The following is a 17,317-nucleotide window of genomic DNA, read 5'->3' as shown; positions in this document are numbered from 1 at the left end:
ACATCAACTGAACCATCTACAATGGTAACCACAGGTTTATACACTTCACCTTCAACATCAACAAGTGAAACAACAGGTATTTTCAGTGCTATCCAATTGTCAATGTTTAACATCTAACTGATAACTCATATGTCAAACAAGCAGCGAACCAGTCTCACCTTGAATATCACAATCAATATTTGTAGAATTGTAAAGGACTTTGTATTTTCAAGATTTCCTGCATGCGAATAGCCTTACATTTCCATTGCTACAATATCAGTTCAGCCAGCAAAACACAGGACATCTCCAAAACCATCAACAAGTTTGAATTCATGGACACATTTCAAATTTTTAAAACTCATTTTGCTATCTCACAAATGAACTGAAGTGAATCAAACACAGAGACGTTTGTACTTCTTGTCACAATGCCTCAAATTACTTCTTCATTCAAGAACTGATGTCAAAATAAAATCAATATACATACTCACGCAGTGACATTCCTATCTTTCCGAATAATGAATCTGTCTAGTCGCATAACCATTAAAAGCTTGATTCATGTATCCGTTATAATTGAAGCTCCTTTCATTTCATCATACAAAAATCTCATTCACTTCCGCTGATCATGCCATTGCATAATCATTTTTAATGAGCAATACTGTCATTGAACTGCTTGAATTCAACTCGATGACGTTGCTGTATATTCTTTACGGACAACGATTCAGGGGACAAATGTTAAAATCAAATTTTGGGTGCATTGGGTAGGTTGTTTCTCGGTGGATGCTATCAATGGAATGTTGCTGTTTGCTTTGGCCTCTGGGAGTTTCTCCTTACCAAGGCCACACTCAGAGAGATTTCCTACTGGTGAACAGATCGCCGATTTTGGTCAATGTGCACAGAAGACCCTATCACTTCCCCCCACCACTTTTTTCATCCTCCAACGTTTCTACACCTCTTCTTCACCCTCCAAACGTCTCTAGCACGTTGGGATCTCCCCCTCACCCACGTTGACCAATTGGCAAATCCCCTCCGGGCCCGGCCCCTGACAGATACAACCTGGCATCCAGGATCCCTGGCACTTCCAGCATGGCACCCTGCAGTGCCATCCAGGCACCCTGGCAGTGTCATAGTGCCTAAACCAGTCACCCAGGTTGCACTTGCCAGGATACTATGCTGGCAATGCCAATGTGCCCAGGTTCCAGGATACCACCCTGTGTCCCTGAACACTCAGGGTCTCTAATTCCTTCTGAGATGTACCCAAGGTGCCGTTATGCATGGCCCACGTTTGTGTTGACCAGATCTAAACTGCGCACTGGTGAGTTCGCACACAAATTCTTTTGTTCCTAGGCGCTGGATGAGTATGGTGTCTGTGTATTTGAATGACTCATTTAAATAGCTCAATTAAATGTGCATTTCTGGAACTTGCCCAGCGCGATTTGGTGATCTCCTGGGATTCACCCAGCACACCGGAATCCGTGCCGGATGCAAGGTGATAGCTGAATCGCGCCAAAAATAATCATGTTTCTGTTTTTTGCTGTTAATTAACTTTTTTGTGATTAGAATACACGACATCTTCTGGAACCACAAATGGAAGATCTTCAACAGAAACAGTCACAACTGTGTTCACTTCCACAGGTATGATCTATTGTAATGTAGCAATCCATATTACTGAAAGGATAAAGTACAAATGTTGGGGATACCTTTTGCATATGCAACCAATGATATTGACTGATATATTGTAAACTGAAAAAAATAACTGAGCAGAAAAGTTTGGACTACATGTAGTCAAAAACTCTATATTAACAGTGAAACATCTTATAACAACGTATTTAAGAATACAATATGTACTCCTTAACTTGGAGGTCCAGGGTAGTCTCCGAATAAGTATCACAGCACTAATAAATGTTAGAATCGCCCATGATTTGTATTCATGTTATTGAACTTAACTTGCACAACTATGCGCATTTTGCTGTAATTATTTGGAATATTGTTCAACTTCACTGACACTGTTATGATTAACAGGAACATCACCCTTGACTTCAACATCAACTGAACCATCTACAATGGTAACCACAGGTTTATACACTTCACCTTCAACATCAACAAGTGAAACAACAGGTATTTTCAGTGCTATCCAATTGTCAATGTTTAACCTCTAACTGATAACTCATATGTTAAACAAGCAGCGAACCAGTCTCACCTTGAATATCACAATCAATATTTGTAGAATTGTAAAGGACTTTGTATTTTCAAGATTTCCTGCATGCGAATAGCCTTACATTTCCGTTGCTACAATATCAGTTCAGCCAGCAAAACACAGGACATCTCCAAAACCATCAACAAGTTTGAATTCATGGACACATTTCAAATTTTTAAAACTCATTTTGCTATCTCACAAATGAACTGAAGTGAATCAAACACAGAGACGTTTGTACTTCTTGTCACAACGCCTCAAATTACTTCTTCATTCAAGAACTGATGTCAAAATAAAATCAATATACATACTCACGCAGTGACATTCCTATCTTTCCTAATAATGAATCTGTCTAGTCGCATAACCATTACAAGCTTGATTCATGTATCCGTTATAATTTATGCTCCTTTAATTTCATCATACAAAAATCTCATTCACTTCCGCTGATCATGCCATTGCATAATCATTTTTAATGAGCAATGCTGTCATCGAACTGCTTGAATTCAACTCAATGACGTTGCTGTATATTCTTTACGGACAACGATTCAGGGGACAAATGTTTAAATCAAATTTTGGGTGCATTGGGTGGGATGTTTCTCGGTGGATGCAGTGCCGAGAAGCACTCCGCTATCAATGGAATGTTGCCCTTTGCTTTGGCCTCTGGGAATTTCTCCTCACCAAGGCTACACTCAGACAGATTTCTTGCTGGTGAGCAGATTGCAGATTTCGGTCAGCGTGCACAGCAGTCCCTCTCACTTCCCGCCACCACTTTTATCAGCCTCCAAGGTTTCGACACCTCCTCCACACCCTCCAAACTTCTCTAGGACGCTGGGAACTCTCCCTCACCCCCCTCACCAATTGGCAAAGCCCCTCCAGGCCCGACCCCTGACAGATACAACCTGGCATCCAGGAGCTCTGGCAATTCCAGAATGGCACCCTGCAGTGCCATCCAGGCACCCTGACAGTGTCATAGTGCCTAATCCAGTTACCCAGGTTGCATTTGCCAGGATACTAGGCTGGCAATGCCAAGGTGCCCACGTTCCAGGATACCACCCTGTGACCCTGAACACTCAGGGTCTCTAACGCCTTGTGAGATGTACCTAAGGTGCCTTTATGCGTGGCCCTTGTTTGTGTCGACCAGATCTAAACGGCGCACTGGTGAGGTCTCACAGACACGCTTTTGTTCCTGGGCGCCGGGTGAGTCTGGCATCCGTGTATTTGAATGACTCATTTAAATGGCTCAATTAAATGTGAATTTCTGGATCTTTGCCAGCGCGATTTGGTGATCTCTTGTGATTCACCCAGCATACCCGGATCCGTGCCGGGTGCAAGGTGATAGCTAAATGGCGCCCACAAATAATCATGTTTCTGTTTTTCGCATTTATTAATTTTTCTATGATTAGAATACACAACATCTTCTGGAACCTCAAAAGAAAGCACTTCAACAGAAGCAGTCACAACTGTGTTCACTTCCCCAGGTATGTTCAATTGTAATTTAGCAATAGTGACAGGATAAAGTACAAATGTTGGTAATTCCGTTTTCCATATACAACCAATGATATTGACTGATATATTGTAAACTCAAAAATTTAAACTGAGCAGACAAGTTTGGACTACAGGCAGTCAAAAACTCTATGTTAACAGTGAAACATCTTGGAACAACATATTTAAGAATACAAAATGTACTCCTTAACTTGGAGGTCCAGGATAGTTTCCGAATAAGTATCACAGCAATTTCAAATGTTAGAATCTCCCATGATTTGTATTCATGTTATTGAACTGATCTTGCACAACCTATGCGCATTTTGCTGTAATTATTTGGAGTATTGTTCAACTTCACTGACACTCTATTATGATTAACAGGAACATCACCCTTGACTTCAACATCAACTGAACCATCTACAATGGTAACCACAGTTTTAGACACTTCAGCTTCAACGTCAACAAGTGAAACAACAGGTATTTTCAGTGCTATCCAATTGTCAATGTTTAACCTCTAACTGATAACTCATATGATAAACAAGCAGCGAACCAGTCTCACCTTGAATATCACAATCAATATTTGTGGAATTGTAAAGGCCTTCGTATTTTCATGATTTCCTGCATGCGAATAGCCTTACATTTCCGTTGCTTCAATATCAGTTCAGCCAGCAAAACACAGGACATCTCCAAAACCATCAACAAGTTTGAATTCATGGACACATTTCAAATTTTTAAAACTCATTTTGCTATCTCACAAATGAACTGAAGTGAATCAAACACAGGGACGTTTGTACTTCTTGTCACAACGCCTCAAATTACTTCTTCATTAAAGAACTGATGTCAAAATAAAATCAATAAATAAACATACTCACGCAGTGACATTCCTATCTTTCCTAATAATGAATCTGTCTAGTCGCATAACCATTACAAGCTTGATTCATGTATCCATTATAATTGATGCTCCTTTAATTTCATCATACAAAAATCTCATTCATTTCCGCTGATCATGCCATTGCATAATCATTTTTAATGAGCAATACTGTCATTAAACTGCTTGAATTCAACTCGATGACGTTGCTGTATATTCTTTACGGACAACGATTCAGGGGACAAATGTTTAAATCAAATTTTGGGTGCATTGGGTAGGTTGTTTCTCGGTGGATGCTATCAATGGAATGTTGCTGTTTGCTTTGGCCTCTGGGAGTTTCTCCTTACCAAGGCCACACTCAGAGAGATTTCCTACTGGTGAACAGATCGCCGATTTTGGTCAATGTGCACAGCAGCCCCTATCACTTCCCCCCACCACTTTTTTCATCCTCCAATGTTTCTACACCTCTTCTTCACCCTCCAAACGTCTCTAGCACGTTGGGATCTCCCCCTCACCCACGTTGACCAATTGGCAAATCCCCTCCGGGCCCGGCCCCTGACAGATACAACCTGGCATCCAGGATCCCTGGCACTTCCAGCATGGCACCCTGCAGTGCCATCCAGGCACCCTGGCAGAGTCATAGTGCCTAAACCAGTCACCCAGGTTGCACTTGCCAGGATACTATGCTGGCAATGCCAATGTGCCCAGGTTCCAGGATACCACCCTGTGTCCCTGAACACTCAGGGTCTCTAATTCCTTCTGAGATGTACCCAAGGTGCCGTTATGCATGGCCCACGTTTGTGTTGACCAGATCTAAACTGCGCACTGGTGAGTTCGCACACAAATTCTTTTGTTCCTAGGCGCTGGATGAGTATGGTGTCTGTGTATTTGAATGACTCATTTAAATAGCTCAATTAAATGTGCATTTCTGGAACTTGCCCAGCGCGATTTGGTGATCTCCTGGGATTCACCCAGCACACCGGAATCCGTGCCGGATGCAAGGTGATAGCTGAATCGCGCCAAAAATAATCATGTTTCTGTTTTTTGCTGTTAATTAACTTTTTTGTGATTAGAATACACGACATCTTCTGGAACCACAAATGGAAGATCTTCAACAGAAACAGTCACAACTGTGTTCACTTCCCCAGGTATGATCTATTGTAATGTAGCAATCCATATTACTGAAAGGATAAAGTACAAATGTTGGGGATACCTTTTGCATATGCAACCAATGATATTGACTGATATATTGTAAACAGAAAAAAATAACTGAGCAGAAAAGTTTGGACTACATGGAGTCAAAAACTCTATATTAACAGTGAAACATCTTATAACAACGTATTTAAGAATACAACATGTACTCCTTAACTTGGAGGTCCAGGGTAGTCTCCGAATAAGTATCACAACACTAATAAATGTTAGAATCGCCCATGATTTGTATTCATGTTATTGAACTTAACTTGCACAACTATGCGCATTTTGCTGTAATTATTTGGAATATTGTTCAACTTCACTGACACTGTTATGATTAACAGGAACATCACCCTTGACTTCAACATCAACTGAACCATCTACAATGGTAACCACAGGTTTATACACTTCACCTTCAACATCAACAAGTGAAACAACAGGTATTTTCAGTGCTATCCAATTGTCAATGTTTAACCTCTAACTGATAACTCATATGTTAAACAAGCAGCGAACCAGTCTCACCTTGAATATCACAATCAATATTTGTAGAATTGTAAAGGACTTTGTATTTTCAAGATTTCCTGCATGCGAATAGCCTTACATTTCCGTTGCTACAATATCAGTTCAGCCAGCAAAACACAGGACATCTCCAAAACCATCAACAAGTTTGAATTCATGGACACATTTCAAATTTTTAAAACTCATTTTGCTATCTCACAAATGAACTGAAGTGAATCAAACACAGAGACGTTTGTACTTCTTGTCACAACGCCTCAAATTACTTCTTCATTCAAGAACTGATGTCAAAATAAAATCAATATACATACTCACGCAGTGACATTCCTATCTTTCCTAATAATGAATCTGTCTAGTCGCATAACCATTACAAGCTTGATTCATGTATCCGTTATAATTTATGCTCCTTTAATTTCATCATACAAAAATCTCATTCACTTCCGCTGATCATGCCATTGCATAATCATTTTTAATGAGCAATGCTGTCATCGAACTGCTTGAATTCAACTCAATGACGTTGCTGTATATTCTTTACGGACAACGATTCAGGGGACAAATGTTTAAATCAAATTTTGGGTGCATTGGGTGGGATGTTTCTCGGTGGATGCAGTGCCGAGAAGCACTCCGCTATCAATGGAATGTTGCCCTTTGCTTTGGCCTCTGGGAATTTCTCCTCACCAAGGCTACACTCAGACAGATTTCTTGCTGGTGAGCAGATTGCAGATTTCGGTCAGCGTGCACAGCAGTCCCTCTCACTTCCCGCCACCACTTTTATCAGCCTCCAAGGTTTCGACACCTCCTCCACACCCTCCAAACTTCTCTAGGACGCTGGGAACTCTCCCTCACCCCCCTCACCAATTGGCAAAGCCCCTCCAGGCCCGACCCCTGACAGATACAACCTGGCATCCAGGAGCTCTGGCAATTCCAGAATGGCACCCTGCAGTGCCATCCAGGCACCCTGACAGTGTCATAGTGCCTAATCCAGTTACCCAGGTTGCATTTGCCAGGATACTAGGCTGGCAATGCCAAGGTGCCCACGTTCCAGGATACCACCCTGTGACCCTGAACACTCAGGGTCTCTAACGCCTTGTGAGATGTACCTAAGGTGCCTTTATGCGTGGCCCTTGTTTGTGTCGACCAGATCTAAACGGCGCACTGGTGAGGTCTCACAGACACGCTTTTGTTCCTGGGCGCCGGGTGAGTCTGGCATCCGTGTATTTGAATGACTCATTTAAATGGCTCAATTAAATGTGAATTTCTGGATCTTTGCCAGCGCGATTTGGTGATCTCTTGTGATTCACCCAGCATACCCGGATCCGTGCCGGGTGCAAGGTGATAGCTAAATGGCGCCCACAAATAATCATGTTTCTGTTTTTCGCATTTATTAATTTTTCTATGATTAGAATACACAACATCTTCTGGAACCTCAAAAGAAAGCACTTCAACAGAAGCAGTCACAACTGTGTTCACTTCCCCAGGTATGTTCAATTGTAATTTAGCAATAGTGACAGGATAAAGTACAAATGTTGGTAATTCCGTTTTCCATATACAACCAATGATATTGACTGATATATTGTAAACTCAAAAATTTAAACTGAGCAGACAAGTTTGGACTACAGGCAGTCAAAAACTCTATGTTAACAGTGAAACATCTTGGAACAACATATTTAAGAATACAAAATGTACTCCTTAACTTGGAGGTCCAGGATAGTTTCCGAATAAGTATCACAGCAATTTCAAATGTTAGAATCTCCCATGATTTGTATTCATGTTATTGAACTGATCTTGCACAACCTATGCGCATTTTGCTGTAATTATTTGGAGTATTGTTCAACTTCACTGACACTCTATTATGATTAACAGGAACATCACCCTTGACTTCAACATCAACTGAACCATCTACAATGGTAACCACAGTTTTAGACACTTCAGCTTCAACGTCAACAAGTGAAACAACAGGTATTTTCAGTGCTATCCAATTGTCAATGTTTAACCTCTAACTGATAACTCATATGATAAACAAGCAGCGAACCAGTCTCACCTTGAATATCACAATCAATATTTGTGGAATTGTAAAGGCCTTCGTATTTTCATGATTTCCTGCATGCGAATAGCCTTACATTTCCGTTGCTTCAATATCAGTTCAGCCAGCAAAACACAGGACATCTCCAAAACCATCAACAAGTTTGAATTCATGGACACATTTCAAATTTTTAAAACTCATTTTGCTATCTCACAAATGAACTGAAGTGAATCAAACACAGGGACGTTTGTACTTCTTGTCACAACGCCTCAAATTACTTCTTCATTAAAGAACTGATGTCAAAATAAAATCAATAAATAAACATACTCACGCAGTGACATTCCTATCTTTCCTAATAATGAATCTGTCTAGTCGCATAACCATTACAAGCTTGATTCATGTATCCATTATAATTGATGCTCCTTTAATTTCATCATACAAAAATCTCATTCATTTCCGCTGATCATGCCATTGCATAATCATTTTTAATGAGCAATACTGTCATTAAACTGCTTGAATTCAACTCGATGACGTTGCTGTATATTCTTTACGGACAACGATTCAGGGGACAAATGTTTAAATCAAATTTTGGGTGCATTGGGTAGGTTGTTTCTCGGTGGATGCTATCAATGGAATGTTGCTGTTTGCTTTGGCCTCTGGGAGTTTCTCCTTACCAAGGCCACACTCAGAGAGATTTCCTACTGGTGAACAGATCGCCGATTTTGGTCAATGTGCACAGCAGCCCCTATCACTTCCCCCCACCACTTTTTTCATCCTCCAATGTTTCTACACCTCTTCTTCACCCTCCAAACGTCTCTAGCACGTTGGGATCTCCCCCTCACCCACGTTGACCAATTGGCAAATCCCCTCCGGGCCCGGCCCCTGACAGATACAACCTGGCATCCAGGATCCCTGGCACTTCCAGCATGGCACCCTGCAGTGCCATCCAGGCACCCTGGCAGAGTCATAGTGCCTAAACCAGTCACCCAGGTTGCACTTGCCAGGATACTATGCTGGCAATGCCAATGTGCCCAGGTTCCAGGATACCACCCTGTGTCCCTGAACACTCAGGGTCTCTAATTCCTTCTGAGATGTACCCAAGGTGCCGTTATGCATGGCCCACGTTTGTGTTGACCAGATCTAAACTGCGCACTGGTGAGTTCGCACACAAATTCTTTTGTTCCTAGGCGCTGGATGAGTATGGTGTCTGTGTATTTGAATGACTCATTTAAATAGCTCAATTAAATGTGCATTTCTGGAACTTGCCCAGCGCGATTTGGTGATCTCCTGGGATTCACCCAGCACACCGGAATCCGTGCCGGATGCAAGGTGATAGCTGAATCGCGCCAAAAATAATCATGTTTCTGTTTTTTGCTGTTAATTAACTTTTTTGTGATTAGAATACACGACATCTTCTGGAACCACAAATGGAAGATCTTCAACAGAAACAGTCACAACTGTGTTCACTTCCCCAGGTATGATCTATTGTAATGTAGCAATCCATATTACTGAAAGGATAAAGTACAAATGTTGGGGATACCTTTTGCATATGCAACCAATGATATTGACTGATATATTGTAAACAGAAAAAAATAACTGAGCAGAAAAGTTTGGACTACATGGAGTCAAAAACTCTATATTAACAGTGAAACATCTTATAACAACGTATTTAAGAATACAACATGTACTCCTTAACTTGGAGGTCCAGGGTAGTCTCCGAATAAGTATCACAACACTAATAAATGTTAGAATCGCCCATGATTTGTATTCATGTTATTGAACTTAACTTGCACAACTATGCGCATTTTGCTGTAATTATTTGGAATATTGTTCAACTTCACTGACACTGTTATGATTAACAGGAACATCACCCTTGACTTCAACATCAACTGAACCATCTACAATGGTAACCACAGGTTTATACACTTCACCTTCAACATCAACAAGTGAAACAACAGGTATTTTCAGTGCTATCCAATTGTCAATGTTTAACCTCTAACTGATAACTCATATGTTAAACAAGCAGCGAACCAGTCTCACCTTGAATATCACAATCAATATTTGTAGAATTGTAAAGGACTTTGTATTTTCAAGATTTCCTGCATGCGAATAGCCTTACATTTCCGTTGCTACAATATCAGTTCAGCCAGCAAAACACAGGACATCTCCAAAACCATCAACAAGTTTGAATTCATGGACACATTTCAAATTTTTAAAACTCATTTTGCTATCTCACAAATGAACTGAAGTGAATCAAACACAGAGACGTTTGTACTTCTTGTCACAACGCCTCAAATTACTTCTTCATTCAAGAACTGATGTCAAAATAAAATCAATATACATACTCACGCAGTGACATTCCTATCTTTCCTAATAATGAATCTGTCTAGTCGCATAACCATTACAAGCTTGATTCATGTATCCGTTATAATTTATGCTCCTTTAATTTCATCATACAAAAATCTCATTCACTTCCGCTGATCATGCCATTGCATAATCATTTTTAATGAGCAATGCTGTCATCGAACTGCTTGAATTCAACTCAATGACGTTGCTGTATATTCTTTACGGACAACGATTCAGGGGACAAATGTTTAAATCAAATTTTGGGTGCATTGGGTGGGATGTTTCTCGGTGGATGCAGTGCCGAGAAGCACTCCGCTATCAATGGAATGTTGCCCTTTGCTTTGGCCTCTGGGAATTTCTCCTCACCAAGGCTACACTCAGACAGATTTCTTGCTGGTGAGCAGATTGCAGATTTCGGTCAGCGTGCACAGCAGTCCCTCTCACTTCCCGCCACCACTTTTATCAGCCTCCAAGGTTTCGACACCTCCTCCACACCCTCCAAACTTCTCTAGGACGCTGGGAACTCTCCCTCACCCCCCTCACCAATTGGCAAAGCCCCTCCAGGCCCGACCCCTGACAGATACAACCTGGCATCCAGGAGCTCTGGCAATTCCAGAATGGCACCCTGCAGTGCCATCCAGGCACCCTGACAGTGTCATAGTGCCTAATCCAGTTACCCAGGTTGCATTTGCCAGGATACTAGGCTGGCAATGCCAAGGTGCCCACGTTCCAGGATACCACCCTGTGACCCTGAACACTCAGGGTCTCTAACGCCTTGTGAGATGTACCTAAGGTGCCTTTATGCGTGGCCCTTGTTTGTGTCGACCAGATCTAAACGGCGCACTGGTGAGGTCTCACAGACACGCTTTTGTTCCTGGGCGCCGGGTGAGTCTGGCATCCGTGTATTTGAATGACTCATTTAAATGGCTCAATTAAATGTGAATTTCTGGATCTTGCCCAGCGCGATTTGGTGATCTCTTGTGATTCACCCAGCATACCCGGATCCGTGCCGGGTGCAAGGTGATAGCTAAATGGCGCCCACAAATAATCATGTTTCTGTTTTTCGCATTTATTAATTTTTCTATGATTAGAATACACAACATCTTCTGGAACCTCAAAAGAAAGCACTTCAACAGAAGCAGTCACAACTGTGTTCACTTCCCCAGGTATGTTCAATTGTAATTTAGCAATAGTGACAGGATAAAGTACAAATGTTGGTAATTCCGTTTTCCATATGCAACCAATGATATTGACTGATATATTGTAAACTCAAAAATTTAAACTGAGCAGACAAGTTTGGACTACAGGCAGTCAAAAACTCTATGTTAACAGTGAAACATCTTGGAACAACATATTTAAGAATACAAAATGTACTCCTTAACTTGGAGGTCCAGGATAGTTTCCGAATAAGTATCACAGCAATTTCAAATGTTAGAATCTCCCATGATTTGTATTCATGTTATTGAACTGATCTTGCACAACCTATGCGCATTTTGCTGTAATTATTTGGAGTATTGTTCAACTTCACTGACACTCTATTATGATTAACAGGAACATCACCCTTGACTTCAACATCAACTGAACCATCTACAATGGTAACCACAGTTTTAGACACTTCAGCTTCAACGTCAACAAGTGAAACAACAGGTATTTTCAGTGCTATCCAATTGTCAATGTTTAACCTCTAACTGATAACTCATATGATAAACAAGCAGCGAACCAGTCTCACCTTGAATATCACAATCAATATTTGTGGAATTGTAAAGGCCTTCGTATTTTCATGATTTCCTGCATGCGAATAGCCTTACATTTCCGTTGCTTCAATATCAGTTCAGCCAGCAAAACACAGGACATCTCCAAAACCATCAACAAGTTTGAATTCATGGACACATTTCAAATTTTTAAAACTCATTTTGCTATCTCACAAATGAACTGAAGTGAATCAAACACAGGGACGTTTGTACTTCTTGTCACAACGCCTCAAATTACTTCTTCATTCAAGAACTGATGTCAAAATAAAATCAATAAATAAACATACTCACGCAGTGACATTCCTATCTTTCCTAATAATGAATCTGTCTAGTCGCATAACCATTACAAGCTTGATTCATGTATCCATTATAATTGATGCTCCTTTAATTTCATCATACAAAAATCTCATTCATTTCCGCTGATCATGCCATTGCATAATCATTTTTAATGAGCAATACTGTCATTAAACTGCTTGAATTCAACTCGATGACGTTGCTGTATATTCTTTACGGACAACGATTCAGGGGACAAATGTTTAAATCAAATTTTGGGTGCATTGGGTAGGTTGTTTCTCGGTGGATGCTATCAATGGAATGTTGCTGTTTGCTTTGGCCTCTGGGAGTTTCTCCTTACCAAGGCCACACTCAGAGAGATTTCCTACTGGTGAACAGATCGCCGATTTTGGTCAATGTGCACAGCAGCCCCTATCACTTCCCCCCACCACTTTTTTCATCCTCCAATGTTTCTACACCTCTTCTTCACCCTCCAAACGTCTCTAGCACGTTGGGATCTCCCCCTCACCCACGTTGACCAATTGGCAAATCCCCTCCGGGCCCGGCCCCTGACAGATACAACCTGGCATCCAGGATCCCTGGCACTTCCAGCATGGCACCCTGCAGTGCCATCCAGGCACCCTGGCAGTGTCATAGTGCCTAAACCAGTCACCCAGGTTGCACTTGCCAGGATACTATGCTGGCAATGCCAATGTGCCCAGGTTCCAGGATACCACCCTGTGTCCCTGAACACTCAGGGTCTCTAATTCCTTCTGAGATGTACCCAAGGTGCCGTTATGCATGGCCCACGTTTGTGTTGACCAGATCTAAACTGCGCACTGGTGAGTTCGCACACAAATTCTTTTGTTCCTAGGCGCTGGATGAGTATGGTGTCTGTGTATTTGAATGACTCATTTAAATAGCTCAATTAAATGTGCATTTCTGGAACTTGCCCAGCGCGATTTGGTGATCTCCTGGGATTCACCCAGCACACCGGAATCCGTGCCGGATGCAAGGTGATAGCTGAATCGCGCCAAAAATAATCATGTTTCTGTTTTTTGCTGTTAATTAACTTTTTTGTGATTAGAATACACGACATCTTCTGGAACCACAAATGGAAGATCTTCAACAGAAACAGTCACAACTGTGTTCACTTCCCCAGGTATGATCTATTGTAATGTAGCAATCCATATTACTGAAAGGATAAAGTACAAATGTTGGGGATACCTTTTGCATATGCAACCAATGATATTGACTGATATATTGTAAACAGAAAAAAATAACTGAGCAGAAAAGTTTGGACTACATGTAGTCAAAAACTCTATATTAACAGTGAAACATCTTATAACAACGTATTTAAGAATACAACATGTACTCCTTAACTTGGAGGTCCAGGGTAGTCTCCGAATAAGTATCACAGCACTAATAAATGTTAGAATCGCCCATGATTTGTATTCATGTTATTGAACTTAACTTGCACAACTATGCGCATTTTGCTGTAATTATTTGGAATATTGTTCAACTTCACTGACACTGTTATGATTAACAGGAACATCACCCTTGACTTCAACATCAACTGAACCATCTACAATGGTAACCACAGGTTTATACACTTCACCTTCAACATCAACAAGTGAAACAACAGGTATTTTCAGTGCTATCCAATTGTCAATGTTTAACCTCTAACTGATAACTCATATGTTAAACAAGCGGCGAACCAGTCTCACCTTGAATATCACAATCAATATTTGTAGAATTGTAAAGGACTTTGTATTTTCAAGATTTCCTGCATGCGAATAGCCTTACATTTCCGTTGCTACAATATCAGTTCAGCCAGCAAAACACAGGACATCTCCAAAACCATCAACAAGTTTGAATTCATGGACACATTTCAAATTTTTAAAACTCATTTTGCTATCTCACAAATGAACTGAAGTGAATCAAACACAGAGACGTTTGTACTTCTTGTCACAACGCCTCAAATTACTTCTTCATTCAAGAACTGATGTCAAAATAAAATCAATATACATACTCACGCAGTGACATTCCTATCTTTCCTAATAATGAATCTGTCTAGTCGCATAACCATTACAAGCTTGATTCATGTATCCGTTATAATTGATGCTCCTTTAATTTCATCATACAAAAATCTCATTCACTTCCGCTGATCATGCCATTGCATAATCATTTTTAATGAGCAATGCTGTCATCGAACTGCTTGAATTCAACTCAATGACGTTGCTGTATATTCTTTACGGACAGCGATTCAGGGGACAAATGTTTAAATCAAATTTTGGGTGCATTGGGTGGGATGTTTCTCGGTGGATGCAGTGCCGAGAAGCACTCCGCTATCAATGGAATGTTGCCCTTTGCTTTGGCCTCTGGGAATTTCTCCTCACCAAGGCTACACTCAGACAGATTTCTTGCTGGTGAGCAGATTGCAGATTTCGGTCAGCGTGCACAGCAGTCCCTCTCACTTCCCGCCACCACTTTTATCAGCCTCCAAGGTTTCGACACCTCCTCCACACCCTCCAAACTTCTCTAGGACGCTGGGAACTCTCCCTCACCCCCCTCACCAATTGGCAAAGCCCCTCCAGGCCCGACCCCTGACAGATACAACCTGGCATCCAGGAGCTCTGGCAATTCCAGAATGGCACCCTGCAGTGCCATCCAGGCACCCTGACAGTGTCATAGTGCCTAATCCAGTTACCCAGGTTGCATTTGCCAGGATACTAGGCTGGCAATGCCAAGGTGCCCACGTTCCAGGATACCACCCTGTGACCCTGAACACTCAGGGTCTCTAACGCCTTGTGAGATGTACCTAAGGTGCCTTTATGCGTGGCCCTTGTTTGTGTCGACCAGATCTAAACGGCGCACTGCTGAGGTCTCACAGACACGCTTTTGTTCCTGGGCGCCGGGTGAGTCTGGCATCCGTGTATTTGAATGACTCATTTAAATGGCTCAATTAAATGTGAATTTCTGGATCTTTGCCAGCGCGATTTGGTGATCTCTTGTGATTCACCCAGCATACCCGGATCCGTGCCGGGTGCAAGGTGATAGCTAAATGGCGCCCACAAATAATCATGTTTCTGTTTTTCGCATTTATTAATTTTTCTATGATTAGAATACACTACATCTTCTGGAACCTCAAAAGAAAGCACTTCAACAGAAGCAGTCACAACTGTGTTCACTTCCCCAGGTATGTTCAATTGTAATTTAGCAATAGTGACAGGATAAAGTACAAATGTTGGTAATTCCATTTTCCATATGCAACCAATGATATTGACTGATATATTGTAAACTCAAAAATTTAAACTGAGCAGACAAGTTTGGACTACAGGCAGTCAAAAACTCTATGTTAACAGTGAAACATCTTGGAACAACATATTTAAGAATACTAAATGTACTCCTTAACTTGGAGGTCCAGGATAGTTTCCGAATAAGTATCACAGCAATTTCAAATGTTAGAATCTCCCATGATTTGTATTCATGTTATTGAACTGATCTTGCACAACCTATGCGCATTTTGCTGTAATTATTTGGAGTATTGTTCAACTTCACTGACACTCTATTATGATTAACAGGAACATCACCCTTGACTTCAACATCAACTGAACCATCTACAATGGTAACCACAGTTTTAGACACTTCAGCTTCAACATCAACAAGTGAAACAACAGGTATTTTCAGTGCTATCCAATTGTCAATGTTTAACCTCTAACTGATAACTCATATGTTAAACAAGCAGCGAACCAGTCTCACCTTGAATATCACAATCAATATTTGTGGAATTGTAAAGGCCTTCGTATTTTCATGATTTCCTGCATGCGAATAGCCTTACATTTCCGTTGCTTCAATATCAGTTCAGCCAGCAAAACACAGGACATCTCCAAAACCATCAACAAGTTTGAATTCATGGACACATTTCAAATTTTTAAAACTCATTTTGCTATCTCACAAATGAACTGAAGTGAATCAAACACAGGGACGTTTGTACTTCTTGTCACAACGCCTCAAATTACTTCTTCATTCAAGAACTGATGTCAAAATAAAATCAATAAATAAACATACTCACGCAGTGACATTCCTATCTTTCCTAATAATGAATCTGTCTAGTCGCATAACCATTACAAGCTTGATTCATGTATCCATTATAATTGATGCTCCTTTAATTTCATCATACAAAAATCTCATTCATTTCCGCTGATCATGCCATTGCATAATCATTTTTAATGAGCAATACTGTCATTAAACTGCTTGAATTCAACTCGATGACGTTGCTGTATATTCTTTACGGACAACGATTCAGGGGACAAATGTTTAAATCAAATTTTGGGTGCATTGGGTAGGTTGTTTCTCGGTGGATGCTATCAATGGAATGTTGCTGTTTGCTTTGGCCTCTGGGAGTTTCTCCTTACCAAGGCCACACTCAGAGAGATTTCCTACTGGTGAACAGATCGTCGAGTTTGGTCAATGTGCACAGCAGCCCCTATCACTTCCCCCCACCACATTTTTCATCCTCCAATGTTTCTACACCTCTTCTTCACCCTCCAAACGTCTCTAGCACGTTGGGATCTCCCCCTCACCCACGTTGACCAATTGGCAAATCCCCTCCGGGCCCGGCCCCTGACAGATACAACCTGGCATCCAGGATCCCTGGCACTTCCAGCATGGCACCCTGCAGTGCCATCCAGGCA

This window comes from Scyliorhinus torazame, chromosome 14 (genome assembly GCF_047496885.1).
Source record: "Scyliorhinus torazame isolate Kashiwa2021f chromosome 14, sScyTor2.1, whole genome shotgun sequence".
NCBI classification, from domain to species: domain Eukaryota; kingdom Metazoa; phylum Chordata; class Chondrichthyes; order Carcharhiniformes; family Scyliorhinidae; genus Scyliorhinus; species Scyliorhinus torazame.
The sequence above is the reverse complement of the archived record's forward strand: the minus strand, read 5'-3'. Positions refer to the sequence as shown.